Source organism: Stegastes partitus, unplaced genomic scaffold (assembly GCF_000690725.1).
Source record: "Stegastes partitus isolate 25-593 unplaced genomic scaffold, Stegastes_partitus-1.0.2 Scaffold420, whole genome shotgun sequence".
Taxonomy (NCBI): Eukaryota; Metazoa; Chordata; class Actinopteri; family Pomacentridae; genus Stegastes; species Stegastes partitus.
This window is the reverse complement of record NW_007578151.1, coordinates 301453-313568: the sequence shown is the minus strand read 5'-3', so window position 1 is coordinate 313568 and position 12116 is coordinate 301453. Positions and strand designations below refer to the sequence as shown.

General features: G+C 40.2%; 1 protein-coding gene across 2 annotated transcripts in view; it reads right to left on the bottom strand.

Annotated features, from left to right (window-relative positions):
* LOC103360195 (receptor-type tyrosine-protein phosphatase U) overlaps positions 1-12116 on the bottom strand; it is a 209611-nt gene that overhangs the window by 149582 nt on the left and 47913 nt on the right. The window lies entirely within an intron of this gene.

Sequence of the window (12116 nt, the reverse complement as noted above, 5' to 3'; positions counted from 1 at the left end):
GCGGATTTTAAGAGGCAGGGCTGGACTGGGACAAATTAAAGAAGAGAATAAGCTAACATGTTGATTATTTTCTAGTTATAATTGTTCTTATCGTCTGATCAACCGTCCAGATGCACCGGTTCATTCACTATCCTGGAAGAAAACCAGAAAATAGCCCCATTTAACCAGAGAATACTGAGTTATTGTTTTAGCGCCACAGCCAACATAAACCAGAGCCTTAGATCATTTTTATTTTGTGACCTGTTTTCTAAATTTCTTTCCAGACTTCTTCCTTTGAAAAAAAAACTAACTGGAAGAGCAGTCACAGAATGGAGAGGTCGTCCTCCCACATTTAATGTGCACTTGAACAAGACACCAGCTTCAGCTGCCAGCCACAACGAAATGCGAACCGAAACCACACCGAGCGGCCCTCTGGCCCTTCAGACCGGAGACGTGACCTCACGTTGCCGTTTACGCGACCGCAGGTCTGATGTGGCTCAGCGTCGGTATGAAAAGCTGGACCGGAGCTGCAGCAATAACTGCGGTGTTATGGATTAACATAATAACCCCGAAAGTAAACACTGAAGGCGAATTGTGGCCGACGGATTTTCCACACTTTCCACAATTGCAGAGATACTTTAATCTGAATGGTAAAACGACTTGCACCGCGTTGCCACAAGGTGACCAAACAATCAAGCAGTGATTCAACTAGAGGAGCTGCACAAACAACCATTTGCAGTAACATTCTCAGTCCAGAGGAACATAAAAAGGCTTTCAACAGTGTCAGTAATGACCAGATACTAGCAGTAACTATTATAATCAGCCTGGTTTGAACAGCGAAATGCAAACTAAAGCTGCAGCGATTAAATGTCAACTTTTAAAGTTTTTGCCAACTGTTTTGATAATACGTTTGAGTCATTGTTAAAGAGAAAAAGTGTAAATTCTCTAAATGTGAATATTTTCTGGTTTCTTTTCTCCTCTTCGACACTAAACTGAACATCTTTGTGGACAAAACAAGACATTTGTCATCTTGGGCTTTGGAAAAACACCTTTTTTTACCATTTTCTAACATTTTATAGACCCAACAACTTATCGATTGTTCGAGAAAATAATCTAAAGATTAATCAACAGAGGAAACAATCACTAGTTGCAGTCCTAATGCCAACTGATTCAATATCACATGTAACTGACACAACCTATAATTACTTTGGACACATACAAAAGTAAACAAAGCAATAATTGCCCCTGCATCTGAGGACAATTACCCCTTCCATAAAGCATGCGCGAACAAGCCGACATATCCTAAAGCCTATTCACAAAGGCATATACAAATAGTAATAACATTTGGGGAAAGCAGACACTCTGGGGAATGTAGTGATTATTATAATACCTCACAACCTGCTATTCCGTGCGCCAAAAAGCTAATTTTTTCGAATTATATTTAATAGCCATGGCTTTAATGGCCCTTGGGTCCTGAATAATGTGCTTCAGCCGTTGCTCCCTGCATCTGTTGCCATATTTCACATTAGTCCATCGGTGTGAGAATTACAGTCTAACGGTGGGCAGTTTGAACAGCTCAGTCATAAGACCAGAGCCTGTGTCAGTAATAATTGGAGCAGGACAGCACGAGACGCGGCATGCTAATGATAGGAATAACCACGAGCAGGTCCTGAAGGTGACCCCCGTGGTCTGCAGCTTTATTGCCGCTCATTCTTTTCTCTAATCTGCCATTAAACAAATGGTCTCAATATGACAGGCTGCAGACAAAAACACAGCCTGCCTCACTGTACTGAGGATTCATAATTCTCATTTTTACTACTGAGGTATCAGATAGCTGCAGTTTAGAGTCATTAACAGGTTACTGCGGCTGCTGGATCGGTTTTACAGGCAAAGTATTTGAAGCATTTGTCATCTTTTTGAGTCATTGTGACAATAACGGATGATATCAAATACTAAAGATTTTTCTTAAATACCTCAGTTTAAAAAAAATTCAACATGTGGAGCTTTGCGGTTGTGATGTGTTAAATAAATTGAACTCTGAAAATAGAATACAATGAGCCCTCTGAACCGAAAAAAAAAAAAAATCATTTATCAGAGCGAACAGCTTTAAAAACAGAAACAATTGTCAGATTTACCACTTTTAAACAGTCCCTGAACTAACCTAATGTGATGTGCCATTTCTTTAGAAAAATCTACACCTAAAAGCATCAATTCGTTCTCACAAAATCCTTTCTTTAACATGTCACATTTACAAAATTGCTTAAAAAAAATTAATGCTCTGCATGAACCAGATTCTTTAAAGACAAATAATTCTGCACTCTGTGGCGCAACTGTGAAGCTTTGAGTGGCTCAGTGGTGACCAGCAGCCACATGATAAAAATTCAGGACCTTTGCAGTTGAACGAGGCTGAACTTCAGGCTGCACGGAGCAGATATGAAAATGAAAGTAGTAAAATATCTACAGCACGGAGAGTCATTTTATTCCTCCTGTACTGGTAACACCTGTAGGAGAAACACTGTACATGTCGATTCCACATTTTTTTCAAATTAAATTTTTGTAAAATAAGAAAATCGACTCACAATTTTTCTGTTTTTGTGGTTTATTAGAACGTTCTTATGCTGCACAAAACACATTCCTGAGTTCTCTCTCCTTCTAGTCGTGGTTGTTCTGTTTCCATAGAGGACTTTATGTGGCACTTTATATGAAACTATTGGGGTTTGGAGGGTTAAAAATGAATCACGCTTCCCAATTACGTGATTTAAACAGGTAAATGTGTGATTAAAAAACACATTTAAGGAGGGTTAAGGCACTGACTGTGAAGGTCACAGCTTTGTGTTCTTTGTTAGATGTCAGTCACTTTTTTTCCCCTAATTTCCTGCCAGGAGCTCCTCTGAAAACTTCACAACAAAGACATAAAAAAGCCCCAAACTATACTTAAAAAGACAGAAAAAAAAAACAACTAAAGCCACTCTCGCAGCCATATGGGACTCTGAACCACATGCTGACATCAGCTAACAAACTTGGGCTCAACTCGGCCAACCAGAGAAAGTGTGTTCAGGCTTAACAGGTTGCGGTTGATCCAAGGCGATGAACTGCAGCACAAACACACACTCAGGGTGCCCTTGCATACAGCCGAGCCATTACATCACCGCCACCTCCAGTGATTACACGATAACACCGGAGCACATCTACCATCTCGGTCTATTGGGTGATAGTAGCCAGCCAACCAGGGAGGGGAGGGAGTCCGCGTTTCTCCCTCTGGGTTTGATTTATTGCCCCGTGCTGGGCTGTTACTGCACAGATCTGCTGCTGAGGCCAGGGGTTAATTGTCCCGCGCTGGGGTCTATTTCTAATAGAACAGCCAGAGATATGGGACCTGACACATCCAAACGCTGGCACTATATTATTCCCCGCTGCTTCGGTAAATGAAGCCTGCAGACTCCTCCCCACAAAAGTCTCATCATCCAGAAGAAGGAAGCCGGGATCCGAGGCCAGCGCTGCGCGGGAATGTCATCTCCTCACAACCCGCTGGGAGAGATCCAACTCATCTATCATGACAAACACACTCCCTCCTCTGCTCCTCCACAGGACCAATGGGTGTGTGAGGTGTCAGTGGTCATTTTTTACCTGAATAATTACAGCATAATTTAGTGCAATGACCAGTGCAAAGTCAGACGCTGCCAAGGTTCTGTAGCCGAGGTGAAGACACGTTTGCTCGCCCTCTTGTCGGCTCACATATGCACGTTTATATATGTGTTTTTACTGTTAATTTGAGCACGCAGATCAAATGTCACCTCGTAGCCTTTGCATATAAACAGTTCCTGGCAACGATACGGTTTAATAGAACAAAGTAATGCAGATCCAGACAAAATGTTTATGATCCTGCTGAGGTTTGCTGTTTGAATCACAATGGAAACGTCTGATGTACCGGAGCTGTCAGCGCTGGAGCTCCAGCCCCAGGATGTAGGGCTTGCAGAATCAGCAACATCTCCTTAAAACTTATCTTTTTCAAGAAGTTTCTCTTTTTTTATTATTGACGCTACACTTTTATCACCTGCGTGTCTTATTTTTGACTTATTTATTAGAGTTTTTTGACTGCTTTTTGTGTCGATTCATATGGATTTTATTTTATATGGACCGCTTCGTCGCAGTCTTCAAATGTTTTATTTCTGGTTCGACTTTGTTCAGCTGATTTATTTGCTCTGGAAATAAATTGTATTATTATCTATTGCTATTAGCCATGCTTCTATGCATTTTGCTATATTTTAGGTGTGTCATTCTTTTTTTTTAAACCTTGGAAAATGGCCCAGGGCTGCAACTAATATTTATTTTAAGTGTCTGTTTTCCCCTCAATTAATCGATTAATTGTTTGGTCTTGGTGAAAATGTGTTGATTAGTGTTTCCCCAATTCAAAGGCAAAGTCCTTAAATGTCTTGTTTTGCCCACAACCCAGAAAGTTTACTGTCAAAGAAGAGAAAACAGAAAATAACTACATTGAAGAAGCTAAAATTAAAGAAAATGGTACCTTATTTAAAAATAAATAGTTGAACTAAGAAGTTGTTGGTATTTAGTTGAATAGTTGACAACTAATCAATTAACCTAATTAACCTGATTTCTTTGATGACTTATTTTCAATCATGAAAAATCAACAGGTTCCAGTTGTGAAAAGGTGTTTAGACATTACTACTTTCTTTTCTTTCTGTCTTACACACTTGTCTGTTATCTGCTTTGTTGAAACACAGCCTGCAGTTCATCCCAGTTTGGCTAAAAATTCCCTGATTTTTTGTGATGTGACTGTTGGTCACAGCGTGATCACTGAAGGCTTTTTATTTGCACCAAAGAACACTGAATTTTTTTGGTGGGTTTCTTTTTTTTTGTCAAATTTTTTCATATTAATTTTTATAGAATTTTCATATTTTTTATATATTTTTTATGTCAAGTGATTTTAATGAAAAATCACAATTTTAAGCTTAGATTTTGTTAAGTTTCCCGACAGAGCCGCACATCACAGGTGATTAACTCAAGCTTAGGTCAAAAGCTAAAAGTCCGGCAGTTCTCTTTGTTTTTACAGTTTCTGGCTCTGACAAATGGTGTAATTTTGGCAATTTCTTCAACAGAACATGCCTTTCAAACCCAGCGGCAGGTTTTGAGGTTCAGAGGGTTAATTGTTTCAGGTCAGGAAGCTCCAGTTTTCAGGTTTGAACACAAGTAGAAAACATGATGAGCGGTGATGAATCAGTCTGCCGCGCTGCCCTTCACTGTTAGCAGGAATCCCAAAGAGGAAACAAGACAGAAGGGCGTGCTGACGATGATGCCGGCGTTGTCGATTCACAGGCTCAAGTGAAAGAGATTTTTGGCACCTCTTGGTTTTCCTTTAACACTAATCTCAGTATTTACTGTGAGTTTACTCTGGATCTCCACAGAACACCAAATAAATCAATACATACTGTAACCTCGCTGACTTTATAGCAAACCAAAATAAGTTCAGATTTACACTGCAGAAGTGAGGAGCCACGCTCTGTCAGAGCATGGACGCAGTAACTCCGCTTTGATTTCATAAGGACATAAAAGAAGGTGGCAACTTGTTTACCAGACACTCCAATTTGCCGCTACATTCCCGGGGATACGTAAAAATGTTCCCTGGATTTATGTGTGCAGTTAATCACGGCTGCAAGTCTCTCTTTGCTTATATCAGTTATTAGTGTCACATGTAGCTGCTCATATTAGATCTTCTATTTGCTTGTATTATCCGCCGCCTTATCTAATTAGAGTGTCGGCTGTGCACAGTGCACGTTGTCAGTCTCTGCTTTTTCCCCTTTATTTGCATGTGTTCTAAGCATAAGGGCCTGAGCTTATTTAAGGTGCCACTGCTTGGATAACTTTTCACTTGAATAATCAGTACAAACAGGAAAACAGAGAGGAATCAGAGTGGAGGCTGAGCCCCGCCTCACGCTGCCATTAGCAGCCCGCAGATATTTCCAGACCACCCTAAATGAAACGCGGACAGCCATCAAAGTGCAATCTTAAAAATGTACACTTTCTCTATTCTGGTATTTCAAAGAAAAATGAATGACATGCTTTTAAAAACAAGAACGCAGCCCTTTGATCTGAAAACGCTGCCGTTAATCTTTTCAGCGGCTCCTGAAAGATTCAGTGCAGCGAGCGGAGCAGAATGAAACAGCGGAGTCCGACACCACAGGGCAGTGTTTGTACAGGTTGTAAATTAGCAGTACTTGTTTGAGCACCAAATTGCCACATCGGCTGCTCACGGAGGTAGTAAAGAGCCGCATGTAGGAAAAGTAGAGCGCAAATGATGTAATTTGTCGGATTTTCATTATGCACATGACTACAAATTCCCTGCTCCTTAACAAAAGCTCATTGGCAGCATTAAACAATGATTATATTCCACCCCGAGGTCCAGGTCACTGTCATCCAGAGTGCAAATAACATGAAAATGCTGAAATATTAATTACGGGCAACATGGGCTGGATAACATCAATCATTTGACATAATTTCAGAAGGAGACTTTGAATGCATTTTTGATTAATCCAGCAAATGAAACACCTGACAAACAAAGGTTTAGCTTCCCAGACACGGATTAAGCCTAATCCTAGACTAAATACTTTTTTTCAGTGGACATCTCTGTTGAATTTTTCCAAGATTAGGCTTAATCCATGTCTGGGAAAACTGCCTGGAAGATTGTTATCACATATTAATGCAAAACTCCAGCATTGCCATGAATCCGTCCTGCTCATTGATGTGCAACGTTCCCCGATGCAACCAGAGTTATCACGGCTTTAAAAAAAAAAAAACGGATCCACAGTAAAAATGGAACAAGGAAATCTCTGGGTGCAGTATTAAATAAGTGGAAAAGCAAATGCAGTAAACATCAAGGAATATAAACAGAATGTGCCATAATGCTCTGTGCCCACTTTAGAAATTGGTGAAGTCGCTTGCAAATGGACCATTGTCAGCAGAGTCCTTTATGAGACACTGAATGAGGCAACACTATAAGTAAGGTAATGTTATTTAGTCTAAATAGGCCAATCGGTGATTGAACTAAAGGCACCAGCCTCTAAAGGATCTTTGTGGCTATTTCCAACCTTATTGGCTTCAGTGTAGAGAGCTTTATACTGCTCACTGTAGACCTGTTCTTTCTGCAAAAAAAAAAAAAAAAACCACTAAGACAGCAGCTTTGGAGTGTGTGTGTGCTTTCTCTAAATTCTAAAACTCATTGAACTCCCTTGGGCTGGGTTACACTTATTTGTTTTACATCCACAAGTTTCATACATAAATTCACACGAATTTCCATGTAAGCAGGTCCCATCGTAGTGAGTGTGTGTGTTACTGTGTTAGTTTTAATACACACCCACAGAACAAACTAGCCACACTGTCAGCACAAAGCTAACATAGCTGATTAAACATTCAAAAGTCCCTCTCAGGTCATTAAACAAACCCAGAAAGAAAAAAAAAAACATTTCTGTGTCAAACTTACATATTTTGAAAATGAAAATGAATCGTTTCTGCCTTAAATGGCTGAGATGCAACATTGCTTACTTCACAATATTGGCATCTATGAAGTCTATGTGCACCGCAAGCACACCAGCTCACTTGCAACTCTGCTCAAACACTAAAACCGCTCTACACGAGGGCAAATTGTAGCGTTGCAGTAATTCAGCCACATGCTCAAGGTGGATTCTGAAGAAGAATAATGAACTCTGCAACCCTGCAAGTTAACAAGTTTGGCGACTTTCGGTTTTGTCACATATGAAGCTGAAGTAGAATAAGAAGTCTGAATAAACAAAGAGATGCTCAGCCGTGGCGATGGCAGCTTATTTCAATCAGAATTTGTCTTCTAATGTTTAAAAAAAAACACCACATGGACATGTTAGCAAAGTCAGAAGCCTGATTTACACCAGAGCGGGACTTTAAAAATGTATTTCAGTGACTGTAAATAACTGATTTTTTTTTTGGATGAGAAACTTGATATCACTTTTGTATTTGTGCATTAAATATAAAGCTCCATGCTGCAGGCAGTTAGCTTAGAACTAAACATAAAGACAAACAGCTAGCATGGCTCTATTTACCCAGAAATCTGTGCAAAAAGGATTTGAGGACTCAACTAAGGACCAAGACGCGAGTCAAGAAAGAGTCAGACATACACAGTATCCCAAAACAACACAACTTGTCTTTTCTACCCTTCAGATTTGACATGTTGTGTGTTTGATTTAGAGGTGACACAACGTGTTGCCTTTGGATGGAGCCAGGCTGGATTTTTATTCAGTCGTTATTTCAGTCTGGCCGAGATATCCTGGTTCTGGCTGTAATCTTTTATGTCACCGACGAATATGAGAGTGGTATCGATCTTCTTGTGTAACCCTCTGCAAGAACATATTCTTTGAACACAACTTTATGAAAAAATAAAAATAAAAAAAGGAAAATATGATCCAAGTTTTGAGGGGGGGGGATGCAATTATCCGTATATTTCTTGAAATTTTTAGGATTTTCTTTCTTTGGCTGCTGTTCAGTGTCTGGCATCGCACATGGCAAGTTTAATATCCTGTCACCGTGAATAAATAAATAAATAAATCACACAAAGTGTTGACAAGAGTGATGAGCGCACACAGCTGTTTATTCATGTGGCCCTGAAAATAAAATCCTCTGGTTCTTATTGTCTGATCAAAATCAACAGAAAAGTCACAGACAGTCACAGCCAATTTCAAAAACACTTAGGTCTAGTCTCTCGGGTTTTTTGTTGTTTTTTTTTCACACACACAAAAAAAAAAAAAATAGGATGGCGTGCGCCCCCAGAAACTATTCACATGCTTTGCCTTAATGTCAACTCCAACCTATGCCCTTAATTATCTAGCAGTCAGGACGGGTAATGAATGCCAGAACCTGTCAAGTCAGCCGGGAAATGCAGTCTGATAATGAGGCATGGATGCTTGTCGTATCGCCGTCAACAAATGGAGAAGCAAACCATGGCGGCGAAGAGAGAGCCCACACCTGAGAGCTACTTCCACTCCACACACAGGAAAGTCTGAATCTGGGGTGAGTGTGTGTGCGGCTGGTGGGGGATCCAGGTGGGAAAGGGTGAGTAATACTAGAAGCAGTTAGGGGGAGGAGAGTGGCTGATTTGCATTGCAGCGAGTGTGGCCCTATGCATCAGCAGGGGACAGGTATATTTATTCTCTACAGAGGCTCTCCTCCCCAGCACTCCCCTGGCTGCCTCTGAAAGCCATCCATCCCCACACCTGAATACGCAATGAAATCATCTCTCCGGCTCCGTGGGCATTAATAACTCAACCCTGGTGGCTGGATGGGCCCGGTCACACAGACACGGACGGGGGAGCGGATTGAGAAAGGAGGGGAAAAAAAAAATAAAAATGGGGGGTTGGAAGATGGTGAACAAGTACCGCAGAGGTGCTGAGCTTCAGGGTAGACTTCACTGAAATATGCTGCATATCCACGGAGCATCTGGAGGACGAGGAGGAGGGCAAAATAAGAGACTTGACGGAAATGGCTGAGGTGGAGACGAGGAGGGGCTGAACCTCATGGTTTTAAAAAAGCAAGACCCTCCCTGCATTCATAATATTTCCCTCAGACCCTCCCATTTACTTATAGACGCAGCATTTTAAAGTGATACGACACTAATGGGATGGAGCAACTGCACAAAGACTGTAAGCTGGTGTATTTAACTAGACTGAAAATTTGGGCAAGAAAACATACTGGAAATCTAATTTTACTGATTTTGGTAAACTATTTAAGGTACAAACAAGATTTTGATAGGTAGGATTGATATAATAAACAATAATGTGGGTAATTGTGTCACCTTAATATTGTGTGTAATTTAAACCTAAATTTCTGCGTTGGTTAATTTAAACCTAAATTCAAGTAGAGGTAACTTAATAAAATTGGCTTGAAAGTATGTGAAGTTAAGGCGCTGACCATGCTGCCCCTATGTTAGCCTGCAAAAACAAAACAACAAACAAAAAACAAACTGTAGACTGTAGAGAAAAAAACAATTTCCCCAAAATCAGTGCATTTTGTTTCATGAGGAGTTTTCCAAATTCAAAAAGATAGATGCAAACGGCTGTTTTGTTGGCATCTTTTATGAGCCCAAACATTATTTTAGCTTATTGCATATTCAATTGGTGATAAATGTGTTGAGTAAAGAGAAACTGCAGCAGAGAAATGCCCAATTAGATCATTTACAAGATTATGTCCTGCTCAGCCTGTACACTGAGGAGCCATAACATTAAAACCACCTGCTGCATGTTGTGTTAATATGTGAGCTTGGTTTCTCACGGATGTTCAATCAGATTGGTATCTGGGGAGATCAGAGGTCAGGTCAACACTTGTCATGTTCTCATTTCTGCACATCGAAATTACACGCTAAGAAGTGAAAATAATCCCTCTACAACATTGCTTACTTTGGACTACACAGGTCTATAAAGTCACTCCCTCTTATTTATCGCCCCAGAAATTGGTGTTGCAGCTCGAGCACACCATGAGTCTTGAGCTACGTAATGTAAAGTTGTTATAATATTCAATATTCAAGAAGACTAGCCATAGCATGTTGGAGCTGCACACTAATTCTAAATGATGTGAAAGAAAGAAAGAAAGAAAGAAAGAAAGAAAGAAAGAAAGAAAGAAAGAAAGAAAGAAAGAAAGAAAGAAAGAAAGAAAGAATGTAGTGGAGAAAGGAGCATATAGAAAAGGGGATTTCTGAGTTGTATGCAGTGTTGAAAGGATGTGTCTTTATGGATTTCTTGAATATGGAGAGTGAGGAGGATTCTGGCTTTCTGGCTCTTCAGGTTTGTTGAATATGAAAACCAAGAAGTTTGGATTTGAGTTTTTGAGCCTGTCATCAGCACACTGCAGATTTAAGGTCCGGCCGTGGTGCAGACTGCTTATTAAGCTCATGATATGTCATTTAGCATATAAAAAACACCACATGGACATGTTGATAAGGGGAAAAAAACTTCACCAAAGTGGGTCTTTAACACTTTTCAATGCACTAAACTACAGCAAAACTCAAGTTCTGATTTCTGTTGAGATGCACAGTAAAAAAAAGACATGACATTCAATCAGTTATAACAATGACCTGCTTCATTTCTTGACATAATGCTTATATTTGAGCAGAACAAGCCTCTGCTACAAAGGCACAGTTGTCTTCACATTGCAAAATGCCCTTTAAGACCTGCAGCAAACACAAAATTCATCATTTTGATAAAATAAAGTCCAACTCTGGGTCGAGATAAAGCTAAAACATCCTACACGTCTCCCTCCTCCTCTTCTCTGATAATTTCCATACGGTCCCTGTAGACTCAAGATGAACCAAAGTAACACAAGTCAAGAACATTTTCCCTTTTCATCTTCTGAGGATGAACAATAACACAAAGGCTTCCTACAGCTGTATTCGCGCTGAATCCTAAGATACCAGTCAGCTGCAATTCATCTTGAAATTAATTTTGCCTTCACTTTAAAAGACTGGTACAATATTTCATCCTCGACGGTGGGTTGATGATAAAAGTACCTCACACGTCAGTAGAATAAGAGTCAAAAAACATTATTCTTCCAATATCGGCTTTTTCTGTGCTATTCTGAGGGCAACAAGAAAAAAAACAAGGACATGGAGACAAAAGCAGCTTGAGCTTGTTGTCTCTCGTTTCTCCTTTTCAGAGAAAACAAGAAAGCATCAATTATTCCACTTCGCAGTTCCTGCGGGTTTAGTGTGTGTGGGGGGGAGAAGAAATCTCACTCACACTGAAGATAAAATGTTGGTTTTAATTATCATGCAGATTTTTTTTCAGAATGCTCTATTTTGAGGTAATGTGTTGCTCAGGTAAGATCGCAGTTTCCCACATGTTCCTCTCCGCAGAAGGTAAAATGTGGGAAGAAAGCAGATAGACAGCCAAGCAAAAAATCTAAAGACCTATAAAATAAATCAAGTTTAATTAGCAGAGTAGAAAGTCTCTCATGTCTGATGGCTCCCGCTCCAACATCTGCTTCGTTTTAGGCTCCAGTTTCGCGGCTTTCGATTTGATAGGTTCGAGAGCCGATGTGCAGATGTAAGTTCAAAGCGGGGGGGAATAATAACGGCGGGTGTACTGAAGGAGGTCCTCGACATGGTG